Source organism: Gekko japonicus, unplaced genomic scaffold (assembly GCF_001447785.1).
Source record: "Gekko japonicus isolate JY-2015 unplaced genomic scaffold, Gekko_japonicus_V1.1 scaffold164, whole genome shotgun sequence".
NCBI lineage: Eukaryota > Metazoa > Chordata > Lepidosauria > Squamata > Gekkonidae > Gekko > Gekko japonicus.
Genome location: NW_015159714.1, coordinates 205,435 through 218,774, shown reverse-complemented (window position 1 = coordinate 218,774; position 13,340 = coordinate 205,435).

Genomic DNA, 13,340 nt, shown 5'->3' with positions numbered 1-13,340 from the left:
ATAGAAATAAATATATGTCTGCCTACTGGCTGCTCCTTATTGACTTAACTATCATTACTGATCACTGTAAGCCTTAGCCAACAAATTGGTGGTGGTGGGGGAATCAACACAATATTTGTTTGGCTTCACAAAATTACTACATCCCACATTCTTTATATACTAGAATTCATCGAACGAATGAATGAATTAATTAAAGGGAAATGAACTGTGGGATAGTAGCAGGGTCATTTCGCGTAGTCATACTTTCACTCAAATGTAACTGTGCAATACATCGGTACCTGTGGAGAGAGGGAACAGGCAATCATATGGTCACTGACCTGGAACCTATTTACAGGGTTGTTTTCTGTTTTCTGCAGAGATAGGGGTGCAGTTTTGAAAGTCAAAACTGAATATAAATGGAAGTTACACTTGGGATGCCACAGCCTTGAGGTACACAGAGTCAACAGGCAAGTGCTGGATTTAACTCATGCAATCACCCACAGATCGAGACCTTTTCCTGCCCTGCTTGCTGCAGTCCACATCAGGCTTCACGAGGCAGAAACAGGGTGGGTCTGTGAGGGATGGGGAAGGCACAGGAGACAGCTGTCACATGGCGTGGGGGGGGTCCATGGGGGATGGGGATGACATAGGCTGCTGGTGAATGGTAGCTTGGTGGGTTTGCAGGAGATGGGGAAGGTACATGGGGATTCTGGTAGTAATGTTATGTAAATAGCCTATCACTGGAAGTGGAGTGTGTTTAGGTGTGGCAATTGCATGCTATTTAACAGAGCTGAGGCTCAGGAGTCTTGTCTTGTACTTGCTGAAATCACTAATAAAGTAGAACTGATCACTAGGCTTGTGGTCTGTTCATCCATGGAACCCACTATTTAACACTTGCATTTATTTTTCTTTGGGATGGTGCTGCTGGCTGCCTCCTGTACAATGTCACAAACCTCCATCCATAGTTCTTCAGGCACTCTATCAAATCTAGTCCCTTAAACCTATTCTTCCCCTCCACTGTATATTCATAAGTAATGTGATCTAAGTCAAACCTGGTTTCCCCAACTTTCTTCAGTTTAAGCCTGAATTTTGCAATGAGTAGCTCATGATCTGAGCCACAGTCAGATCCAGATCTTGTTTTTACTGACTGTATAGAGCTTCTCCATCTTTGACTGCAAATGATATAATCAATCTGATTTCAATGTTGCCCATCTGGTGATGTCCATGTGTAGAGTCACCTCTTAGGTTGTTGCGAGAGGGTGTTTGCTATGACCAGTGTGTTCTCTTGACAAAACTCTGCTAGCCTTTGCCTGGGTTCATTTTGTTCTCCAAGGCCAAACTTGTCCGTTATTCCGGTTACCTTTTGACTTCCTACTTTAAAATTCCAGTTCCCTATGATGATGGTGACATCTTTTTGGTGTTAGGTCTAGGAGGTGTTGTAGGTGTTCATAGAACTGGTTCACTTCAGCCTCCTCTGCGTCAGTGGTTGGGGCATAGACTTGTATTATTGTGATGTTGAATGGTTTGCCTTGGATTCAGACCAAGATCATTCTGTCATTTTTGAGATTGTATCCCATTACTAGGAGCTGCGATGGCTTATTGGTTAAGATGCTGAACTGCAGGCTGGAAGGTCAGTAGTACAGCAGTTCAAGACTCAAGTGCTGCATGACGAAGTGAGCTCCCATCTCTGGTTCCAGCTCCTACCAACCTAGCAGTTCGAAAGCAAGAAATTGCAAGTAGATAAATAGGGGCCACTTTGGTGGGAAGGTAACAGCATTCCGTGTTCCTTGGCGTTTAGTCATGCCAGCCACATGACCATGGAAACATCTCCGGACAGCGCTGGCTCTTCGGCTTGAAAACGGAGATGAACACCGCAACCCTAGAGTCAGATTCAACTAGCTTTCGAGCAAGGGAAAACTTTACCTTTACCTTTACTATCTCATTATTGCCTTTTCAACTCTCTTGTTGTCTATAAAGGCCACAACATTGTTTCTATGGGATTCTTGGCCACAGTTGCCCCCTCAGTCAGAATAAAAAGACGGACACCAATATGGATTTAACAAGGGCCACTTTATTAATTATTTATAATCAAACAACTGGTGAGAGGCTGCTAAAATGTACTGAGGAATATGACAGGTGTCAAACTCCTGACCACCTTCATCTCCTTCTGAGTGATGCACCTTCCCTGATCTCAAGCTACCCAATGTAGCTCTCAACCAGCAGCTTGGCATATTTAGGAGAACCCCCTGGCCCACCACCTCAGAAGCTGCAAGGCCAGATTGTTCTAAGGAAGATCACCCCTTCCCGGCCTTGAGCCGCAAAGGCCCGAAAGCCGTTCTTGGAGGACCCTTTAATTCCTTTAATGAAATGCCCAGGTGCTCACCATTTTCAACTTCCTGATCGCTCTACCTCGCCACAGCAAAGGCCAAGCCTCTGCTTAGGCCTTTGCCCCCACCAAGCAACAGTACCCCTCACCTCAAATCTGCAAGGATATATTGTTGCCCTTGTTAAAGAAGTGCACCCCGTCTTTCCTATACAGGTCTGTTAACTCGACCTGTATGTCAGGGTGCAAAAAAAGAGCCCGCATGCGGGGAGGGCGGGGTATTAAATAAATAAATAAATAAATAAATAAAGAACTAAGAGGCCCAAGCCACCGGCATTTAAGCTACCAATTGGCTTTTCGGGTATCCTGGTGCCAAGCACCAAGGACCTTCTAGGCTACCCCACACTTAGCGCTGCAGCATTGCAGGCAGACCAGCTGCACCCCAGGCCACCGGATGTCCTTACGCCTAGTGGGGGTCCCCAAATTTCACCAACCTGACTATCTGCCCCCTGGGCCAATATGCTCTTATCAGTGCAAAGTCAGCCTCTGCTTGTAACCTTGCCCTTCATGGTGAGGCAGAATAACCACCAGACCATCTGCACTCCGGGCCACCTTGCCCATCAGGTAAGGCTGCACCCCAGGCAACCGGTCTGCTTATAACAACAGGGCTTTGCCCTGCATGGTGAGGCGGAATAGCCACCAGACTATCCACATTCCAGGCCACCTTGCCGTTCATGGTGAGGCTGCACCCCTGGCAACCGGTCCGCTTGCAACACCAGGGCCTTGCCCTCCATGGTAAGGCAGAATAGCCACCAGCCTATCTGCACTCCATGTCACCTTGCCCATCATGGTCAGGTTGCACCCCAGGCAACCGGTCCGCTTGCAACACCAGAGCCTTTCCCTCCATGGTAAGGCAGAATAAAGCCAACCAGACCATCTGCCTCCGTGCCACCTTGCTCTTACCATCGCAAGGTCAGCCCCCGGTTGTAGCACCATGGCTTTGTCCATCATGGTGAAACAGCATAGCCAACCAGACTATCTGCACTCCGAGCCACCTTGCTCTTATAATCCCACGGCCACCACCACTTCAACACCAGGACCTTGTCCATCATGTCGAAGCAGAATAGACGACCATCTGCGCTCCAGGCCACCTTGCTCTTATAATCGCAAGGTCAGCCTCTGTTTGTTACACAAGGGACTTCCCATCCAGGGAGTCCTATTGGCCTGATGGCTGGCCCAAAAGTCCATGCTGTGACCGCTGACGTTGACTCTCCATCTCATCCTGCGGCCAGTAGCACCTGAAAGACAAACCTCATTAATAACTGTAAACTTTGCAATCCATTCTGTGATGCTAGGCGAAAGCCTGCCACAGCTCACCAATCCAGAGAGCCACCCCAAAAAGGGAGTGCAGTGACCAGACTAATGTCCTAACTTGAACAAGGTCCCATTGACACTACCACATGGCAAGGAATGCGTAGCCCAGAGAGCTGCTGTGGAAGCGATGCTGATTAGAGAAGAGTGAGGTCCAAACTTCACCCCAGGAAAGGCCCCACTTGCCCAAAGCTCGATGCAATCTCCGGAAACTGGGGCTTGGTCAGTGGTAACCGTTGTCCTAACTTGAAGCACAGCGACACCCAAGGTCGAAAAATGACCCTTTCCACGCCAGGGAAATGGGTTGCCTCCAGTCCTTTATAGCTCCAGTTTCCCAAGACCTTCATAGAATGCTTTACAAATTCCACTACATTTACCCAGCAATGTTAGCTTTTGCACAGTCATTATGATTTGCAAGGCACTGCCCAATATTCGTAGGGGCTATGGTTGCACTCATCAAGTGAAATAACTTATTGACATTCCGGGGTAGCAAAAGAATTTACACAGCAATGCTTGCATTTACACAGTCATTGTGCTTTGCAAAGCACTGTCCAACGTTAATAGGGCCTACGTTTGCACTAATCAATTGAAATAACTTATTGATATTCCTGGTAGCAAAGGAAGCCCACCCCTTTAAAGGGATGTTAATTATCTGGTAACATTATTTATCTCCATGCCATGGAAAACTACAGCTGTGCATTTTCATACTTTAAGTCTATCCAGCAGACAAGACTTAATTCAATGGATTGTTTGGCACTCCTGAGCCCTAAAAGATAGGAATTGAGGCCTAGAATTATCATTGTCTAATGTCTATACCATAAGAAAGCATTTTTGATTTAATCCCAGATCCACTGGATTGTCAACTGTGGAAACACCCATAGAAACCGGGAACATTCTCTCAGTACCTTGGAGTTCCTTAAAGCACTGTCCCCCGCTTGCAAGCAAACCTACATAGGGAGGCACCATTATTTTAAAATTCAAGTGACTGCCCGAAGTGGCATTCGAAATACTTTGTGGTATTTAATTTACTCAAGTTCTAATAACACTAAGACCCATCATGAAAAAAGTTAATTTGGATTTCAAAACATGATTTTTTGCCCAGCTACAAGGTGGTGTCACTTTAAAATCTGAATAAATTTAACTCTTATCCCGCAGATTGCACAGTACCTATCATTTCTTATAGAAACTGAGCTCCAATCCTAAAGACCTAGAACAAGCACACAATAAATGCACACGAGCTCCTTCATGTAGACAGATGTGTGCACCTACATGCAGGCGGTATGCTCATCCACCGTAATGTCAACAAGACTCTGGTGGAACCCATTCACATATACACAAGGATTAGGCTGGTTTGCCAGACCTGAAAGTAGTTTCATGTAAATGGGAAGAACAGCCCCCACAGAACCTCCCTGGAAGCCACCTGCCTCATTTCTGTTGCTGTGGCAGCTCCACTGCATCCCAGCCGGCACTGTCCCCAGCCTGTCATGACCAGCGCCACTGTTGCAGACCCTGGCGACTCACTGGACCTACCCTCAAAGACAAATGCTCTATTAAACCTGTGACGAATGCTCATTAGAACCTAACCAATGACCAGTGACGACGTGCCAGCTGTCAGATTCCCAGATCACAGCCTCAGATTGGAAGTCACACCATATTCCTGCTAAAAAAGAAAACATTGCAATGGATATTATAAATCCTAACACATAACAAAGACTTACCCAATTCGCCAACTCAGCGTGCATTCTCACTGTCAAAGTCACATATTGTTGCAAGGATTCCTTCGCAGAAGGAAACCCCTAGAAGTTCAGCTGTTTTCCGTTCAGATTACACTTGATTTCACTCGTAACCATTACACCGGGAATACATCCCCATTAGGGCCAAATATTGTAATTGGAAGATTGGCAATTTATTCTGTCTGTCTCAGAATAACCATATAAATATGCTATTTTAAATAGACACACTTGTCTACAGTCTCAAATATAAATAAGCCCTGCTGCAATAAGCAGGTAAACATTGTTAGCCCCTTTAATAGCACTGTACTCTTTCAAGCTTAATAAAATGAGTATTGCCTACTCAGACCGGCAAAGGCTCTGCAGGTCTCAGGCAGCGGTCTGTCCCATCACCCATCTCCAAATCCTGCAACTAAAGATGCCGAGATGGAACCCGGGGCCATATGCCTGTGCAGCAGATGGTCTGCCACTGAGACACATCTATTCCAATACTCCCTCCAAGCTGTGGGGTCTTGTGAGCAAAACTCTACCCTGAGAGCCTTGGCACCAAAATTGTGATCGACCACCCAACCACTGTACAAACCAGTCTGCTGTGGAGGCATCCAGCCCGAACCTAGACAAAATAGTGTGAGCCAGAGGCCAAACAAAACAAAACATAAGCCTGTGAGCCAGCCCACACCAACTCAGCCTAGAGGGAACACTGATATCTTCCTCAAATGCCCTCAAGGCAGTTATTGCAGAGATTAGTACCCTAATAAATCCTGCCTTAAAACCATGCCAGCAACAGCAGATAGAGGAAGGAAGGAAGGAGGAGATAAGAGTTATACCCTCCCTGCCCCTTACCAGAGCATCAAAGTGGCCTGTGAGGCCGAGAGAGGTCCTCTGTGACTGCTCTTTAAAAACAGCTCTGACAGGACTATGGCTTTCCCACAAGCATCCTGGCTTGCCCACAGGCAGCGGCAGGTGGAGGAGCAGGGAACCAATCCTGGTTCTCCCTAATTAGAGACCATCTGCTTAACCACTGCACCACACAGGTCTTCATAAAATAAGGGGCTAGCTGCTCACCATATAACATGGAATGAGCGAGGCAGCCTTACCTTGCTGCCAGTCTCCCGACAAAGAACACTTGGCTTATTCCATTGAAACTTGTGGTGGACCCTAAGGTGTCACTGGATGCAAGTTTTGTTCTGACACTACAGGCTGGCGTGGCTACCCACCTAAAAAGTATTTGTTCTTGCATCCAGTGATGCCCGAGCAGGACAGGAAAGTATAGTGCCAGAAGGTATGCCACAAAGACCAAGGCAACTTATGGTGGTTCGATATAAATGTAAATAATTAACAATGGTCTTTATCTCTAATTATACTATAAAATGGCCACCATTCACAAATATTGTCCGCACAACAAAATGGCTGCCGCCACTCACCACAGGGCACCACCACAAAAGGACCGCCATTGGGAGGCCAGTTGCTAAGAAGGCCTGTGAGCCCTGGCCCAATAACCAGAACCCTCCCTCAACTGAACTGAAGGGGGGGAAATAGTCATCAGCCACCCAGCCCCCAGTGCCAAATTGCAGATACAGAAGGAAGGGGATGGAGCCAAAAACAAGGCCCCAAAGACAGGCCGCTGTACTGTGGGGATATTTATGCGGGGGTGGGGGGTGGCACTACGCAGCCTCACCACCTGCAGCCCAGCCACACCACCCTTTCGTTTGTTTCAGTTCTTTTTTCTATTTCTTTTTTAAAAGACAGTGAGACGCCACTGCGAGCAACCCAGCAGCCACAAGCCTCCCAATCCTGCGGATCGGATCACTGCCCTGTCCCCCGGGAACAAGCTGCGGCCCCAACACTCTGGCCGCAGGCACAGCCCTAACATCCTGTCCAGTGCTGCGGCCTGAAGCACGGCCACCGCCACGGCCTGACACCCCCGCTGGCGCCCCGACCCAAAGCTTGGCCGCTCTCGCAGCCCACCACTCTGGCCAGTGCCATGGCATGAAGCTCAGCGTTCGACCACTGCACAGGCTGCCACCGCGGGCCCTCCTCAAGGCCCTGGCCCCAGTCATTCAGCTGCTGCCGTTTCTCAGACCAAAGGCCTCTTGGAGCCAGCAGCCCCAGTCCTTGTGCGCACCTCAACCAAGCGTGCTGAGGACTTCTAAGAACTGCTGAGGCAGGGGGCGGGAGCCAAGCCTAAATAGGCTGGCTCCACCCCCTGCCTGGTGCTGCGCTTCATGCAGCACGGGTGCCTTTTCTTTATGCCTCACAAGGAGACAAATCAGCCCTCGCTGTTGGGGCTCGCATTCCCGTCCACTTTAGTTCACTGATTCCTAAGATGTCAATGTTCAGTCTTGCCATCTCATCCTATGCAGTATTGTTCTTTGCAGCATCGGACTTTCCTTTCACCATCAGACACATCCACAGCTGAACGACCTTTCAGCTTTGGCCCAGCTGCTTCATTCTTTCTGGGGTTACTTGTACTTGTCCTCTGCTATTCTCCAGTAGCATACTGGATGCCTTCTGACCTGAGGTGCTCATCTTCCGGCATCATATCTTTTAGCCTTTTGTTACTGTCCATGGGGTTTTCTTGGCAAAGATACCGGAATGGGTTGCCATTTCCTTCTCCAGTGGATCATGTTTTGTCTGAGTTCTCCGCTGTGACCTGTCTGTCCTGGGTAGCCCATAGCCTCATCGAACCACTCAAGCCCCTTCGCTGCATCAAGGTAGCGATCCATGAGAGGGAATTTCATTTTTAAGGGCACGATTTTCAGGTGCCAGTATTCCTGAACCTGGAAAATGTCTATGCGTTTCTGGAATGTTATCAGCAGTCCTGACATTTCAGGCTTGTGAAAATCATGCCCTTCCTGAAATCCTGAAATGAAATCTAAGCAATGATTTTTAAAGCTTATTTCACTAGCTTATTTTACCAGCCAGAGAATTTGTCCCTCTGAGGAAGAAAACAATGGAAAGGGAAAGACCAGCTTAGTTCCTGCAATTATCCAAACAACAAGTTTGGATTTTATTTCTTCCCTCCAAGTTTGGATTTTATTTCTTCCCTCCAGGCCAGAAAGATTTCTATTCCAACTTAAAGTCTTTGAGTGTATGGTAATAGGAAGGACACTGCATTTTTTCATCTGTTGTAAACTGTCTTGGAGATAATTTGCTCAACAGATGAGGAGTAAACATCTCATAAATAACTAAATAGAATTTACTGCCCACAGAATCCAGACAATCTTAAATACATAAAGACACAAAACATCAACATCACCAGAACTCTTGAACCCTCACTCTAAATATATGTATGTTTGTACGTGTGTGTATGTGTGCGTGACAGTCTGCACACAGAAGACATTTTTCCAGAACACTGAATCTCCCTGAAACCCAGTATGCACAATAATGGATGCAGAAGCAGAGTAAATCCAACACCTTCCTAATCAGTATAACAAAGGAAGCTATATGATTCTTCAAGCATTTTTATGATTGCAACTGAGAATTCTGGCAAGGAAACTGGATATTTATTTGCCTATGGACTGCGAATATGATCTGATTGTGGGGAAACTGGATATATACCAGAGCAATATTTTTCCTCTGACTTTCAGTGGCCATTGACTAGTTTTTGTGCTGATCAGTTTTTTCAGGATTCTAACCAAAAGCCTTCTTTTAATTCATGCTGTGTCTGTAAATTAACATACAAACCAGCAACACCCTGAGCCATCAAAGAATTAATTGCACATATGCCCTAGACAGGAATTAGTGGCACCCATGTATCCTAATGATGTGCCAACTGTTGACAGTATATGGGATCTGACTAGGGTTGCCAAACTCCAGGTGGTGGCTGGAGATCTCCTGGGCAATAGAGGGGATTGCAATAGGGATCACTTCACAGAAGAAAATAGCCACTTTGAAAGGCGGACTCTATGGCATTATATCCTGCTGAGGTACCTCCCTTTCCCAAACCTAGGCTTGCCAAGTCCCCCAGGTGGATCAGGCCCCGGGGGGAACTCCTCCCCGATGTGCACGTCACCCGGAAGTGACGCGGGCAAGCCGGGCACGCCAGACACGCTGGGGGCGGGGCCACGGTCATCCATGGTTTTACCTCAGATGGTCGTGCCCCCGTCCCCAGCGTGCCCGGCATGCCCGCATCACTTCCGGGCGACGTGGATGCGGCACACATGTGCGAAGTGCGCACGCGCTCCAGCTGCCAGCCGGGAGTCCCCTGCTGCGGCTGAATTCATACTTGGCAACCCTACCCAAACCCAACCCTCTTCAGGCTCCACTCCAAAGATATCCAGGTATTTCTTAGCCTGAAGCTGTCAACCCTAGGCCTGACGGAAGTCAAAACAAGTAAACATGTTCACCCACACCTGTGTATGCACACCAGTGTATTTCCACTGAGTACTAAATTTGGACTGCTTCAGTCCAAACATATAACTTTATTTCTTTGTTGCTATGCATTTCTTTTGTATTTTAGCTGGATTTTAAAATACTTGTATGATATTGTAATGATTCCTTGTTTTTGTGTGGGTGTGTCTCTTTAAAAGTTTGGTTGCATGGCTGTGGTAGATAGACTAGAGTGGTTGAGAGAGGCAAGGTTGGTATGATTGGTGGTTGACAGAGAGGGGGAGGGGTTTTGGAAGTGAATCTGGGTGGATGAGTATGTGAGTCAGTCAGGAGTTTCAGTTATATGTTGACAGTTGATGTTCAGTTAGACAGTTCTGTGTTGAAGCAGTTAGAAGTAGACAGCTGCGGTTGTTCAGTGAGAAAGCTGAATGTATAAGAAAAGTAAAGTAAAGTTTAAGTGAAGTAAAGTTAAAGGAAAGTCTGAGTGTCATAACAGACTGGAGTGAAACAGTGAACATATATGGCATTGAGATAAACAAGTGTTACAGAGTTACATGAAAAGATCCCTGTCAGTGAGGGAAAAGATTCAGTGTGATACCAAAGCAATTGTACATCATTTACACATTACTAGTTACATTGTATCACCCTCTTATTTAGTATTTATTTCAATAAATCCTCTTATATTTAAGTTTATACCAGCTCTGAATGAAATACTTCTCAGGACCACATAGTTCCTCGTAAGCCTTGAACTCGGTCTACCAAACTAAAGAGAGCAACAGTAGAAGCATAAAGGTTTGGAAATCCTTAAAATTTCCTGGTGGCAGCAGAATCTACCCACTTAAACAAAATAAAGAGGACTTTTAAAGTGAAAATAGTCCTCCTCAATAAGGAGGACGTCACAGATATCCTTAAAATACTCCTGGGGTATACTGTTTAGAAAGGGACAAAAGACTAGTTATTCCATTTGCCAGCAAGCGCATCATATCTTTTGCTTGCAAATACAGTCATTTGAAAATGATCCAGAATGGATGTACCCATTTTATTGAAATGTTTGCTTTTTGTGTTCTTAGCTGTGCTGTGCTTCACTAGCTGTGACAAGAAATGTAGTATGTCTTAATGTACTTATTCTGGTCTTTCCTTTTTCTTTTTAATACCAGCTTGTATAATCACAGATTTTGTTACAGGAAATCTTTGTGCAATGAGATTTGGAACAAAGAGCTTGTGATTTGATTTAAGGAGCAGACTGTCTTTTTGTATCAATAAATAATTACAGATATTCTGCTTCAAAGCAGAAACAGGCTGATGTATAGTTATCTAATGGCTGGCTTTTGCTCAAATAGAAGGCAGCCTGATTTCCAGGTTCACTAGCTACAACCTGCACATAATTATGCTGGCATGTACTGCCAGAATCAAAGCTGCAGGAACCAAAGGAAGAGATGAAGAAGAGCATCTTTAAGAAACAGGCCTGCAATCCCTCAGAAAGAATCATTAGGAAGACCAGCCGTATTGTGGTTGGCACTGCAGTGGGAGATCCTGTAATGGTAAACAAAAAAAACCTCATTCAGGTTCACTCAGGAGGTAATACATGTATTTATTAAAAGCAAACCCCCATGCTCTCAGCTAAAAGTTGCTAGCGAAGGTTGCAAAATTTTGATAATAACAGAACATCGTAACAACATTTAAAACACTATCAGCATAGCCTGCAGAACAAAAAAAATATGGCAATTCTGGTGAGCCACAGAGGCATCAATGACTAATTAGACACAAAAACCCCCACACCATCAAAAGTCAAACCAGCTTTCAGAACAAAACATGTAACAATCAAAATGCCTATAGTAATCAAACGCAGTAAAATGTCAAAATACTAAAAAAACACCCCAACATAATACTGACGTTGATACCATCTTTTTTTTCTGTCTCCATTGCTGTGGCCTTTCTTTTAGGCAACATAGTCTTTGATTAGGAGTATTTATAATCTTTTGTTGTTGTTCACTCGTACAGTCGAGTCCGACTCTTCGCGACCCCATGGACAAGATCTCGCCAGGCCCTCCTGCCATCCTCTGAAGTTGGCTCAATTTCATGTTCGTTGCATCTATGACACTGTCTAACCATCTCATCCTTTGCCGTCTCCGTCTTCTTTGACCTTCAATCTTTCCCAGCATCAGGGTCTTCTCCAGTGAGTGCTCCCTTCTCATTTGGTGGCCAAAGTATTTGAGCTTCAGTTTCATTATCTGGCCTTCCAGGGAACAGTCAGGGTTGATTTCTTTTAGGATTGACTGATTTGATCTCTTTGCAGTCCAAGGGACTCTCAAGAGTCTTCTCCAGCACCATAGTTCAAAAGAATCTATTCTTCGGCGCTCGGCCTTCCTTATAGTCCAACTCTCACAGCTATACATGACTACTGGGAATACCATTGCTTTGACCATGCGGACTTTTGTTGGCAGGGCGATGTCTCTACTTTTTATCATGCTGTTTAGGTTCGCCATCGCTTTCCTCCCAAGGAGCAGGCGTCTTTTAATTTCATGGCTGCTGTCACAGTCTGCGGTAATCTGGGATCCCAGGAACGTGAAGTCTGTCACTACTTCCACGACTTCCCCTTCTATTTGCCAAGGAGTGATGGGGCCAGATGCCATGATCTTAGTTTTTTTGATGTTGAGCTTCAAGCCCACTTTTGCGCTCTCCTCTTTTACTCTCCAGGGGATCACGCATTGTCTGAGTTCTCTGATGTGGCCTGTCCATCTTGGGTGGCCCTCCACGGCATAGCCCACAGCCTCATCAAACCATGCAAGCCCCCTCGCCACGACAAGGCAGTGATCCATGAGGGGGCCATAATCTGTAACACTATTTTAATTTGTTTATTGTTCCCAAAATGATATGGTAAAATACAAGCTGTCAACCTTGATGCGCCAGGAAGGTCATTTGAATAGCGCAGGGCCACCACTGAAAAAGCCCCATCTCTGGTCTCCATATGCCTCACTCCTGCAGGTGAGAACACAAAAAGTAGTGCTTGTGAGGAAGACCTGGCAGGCTGGGATATGATTTATGAACATGTGAGGTGCTTGGTAGCATCTTTGTTCAGTATCCAATCCATTACTAAGAGACCTTTCCATTTCCGCACCATTTTATGATTTGGATACAGACAGAACTAGATGTTATATATATATATTTTAAAATAGTATGTATGTCTATATTTTAACTGAGACCTTTGGGTACCCAACTTCGTTGTTTCTTCGGGTTGGGCTTCCCCCCCTTCTGTTTTGGTTTGATATTTTAACTGAAACACTGCCTTGATGTCTTGGATATTCTTTCTTAAGAATGATTTTAAATGAATGAACATACCTTTAGGACCTAGTTCGATCCTTTCCCCTACATTCACCATTGGGGGGCCTGAAGCCCTTCCCCAAATACAGCTGTTTGTGCACAGGAGGGCTGCTGCTGGGTAGAAATCAAGGAGCTACACATACAAAGCAGCCAGGCCCATAGCCAGAAATTTTTTATGGGGGGGGGGCAAATGAGTAGAGTGGTGCTGAGCAAATAATTATTTATTTACTTTATTATGAATGAACTATGATGTAGTGCAAAGTCTCTACAAGGGATCATTCTAC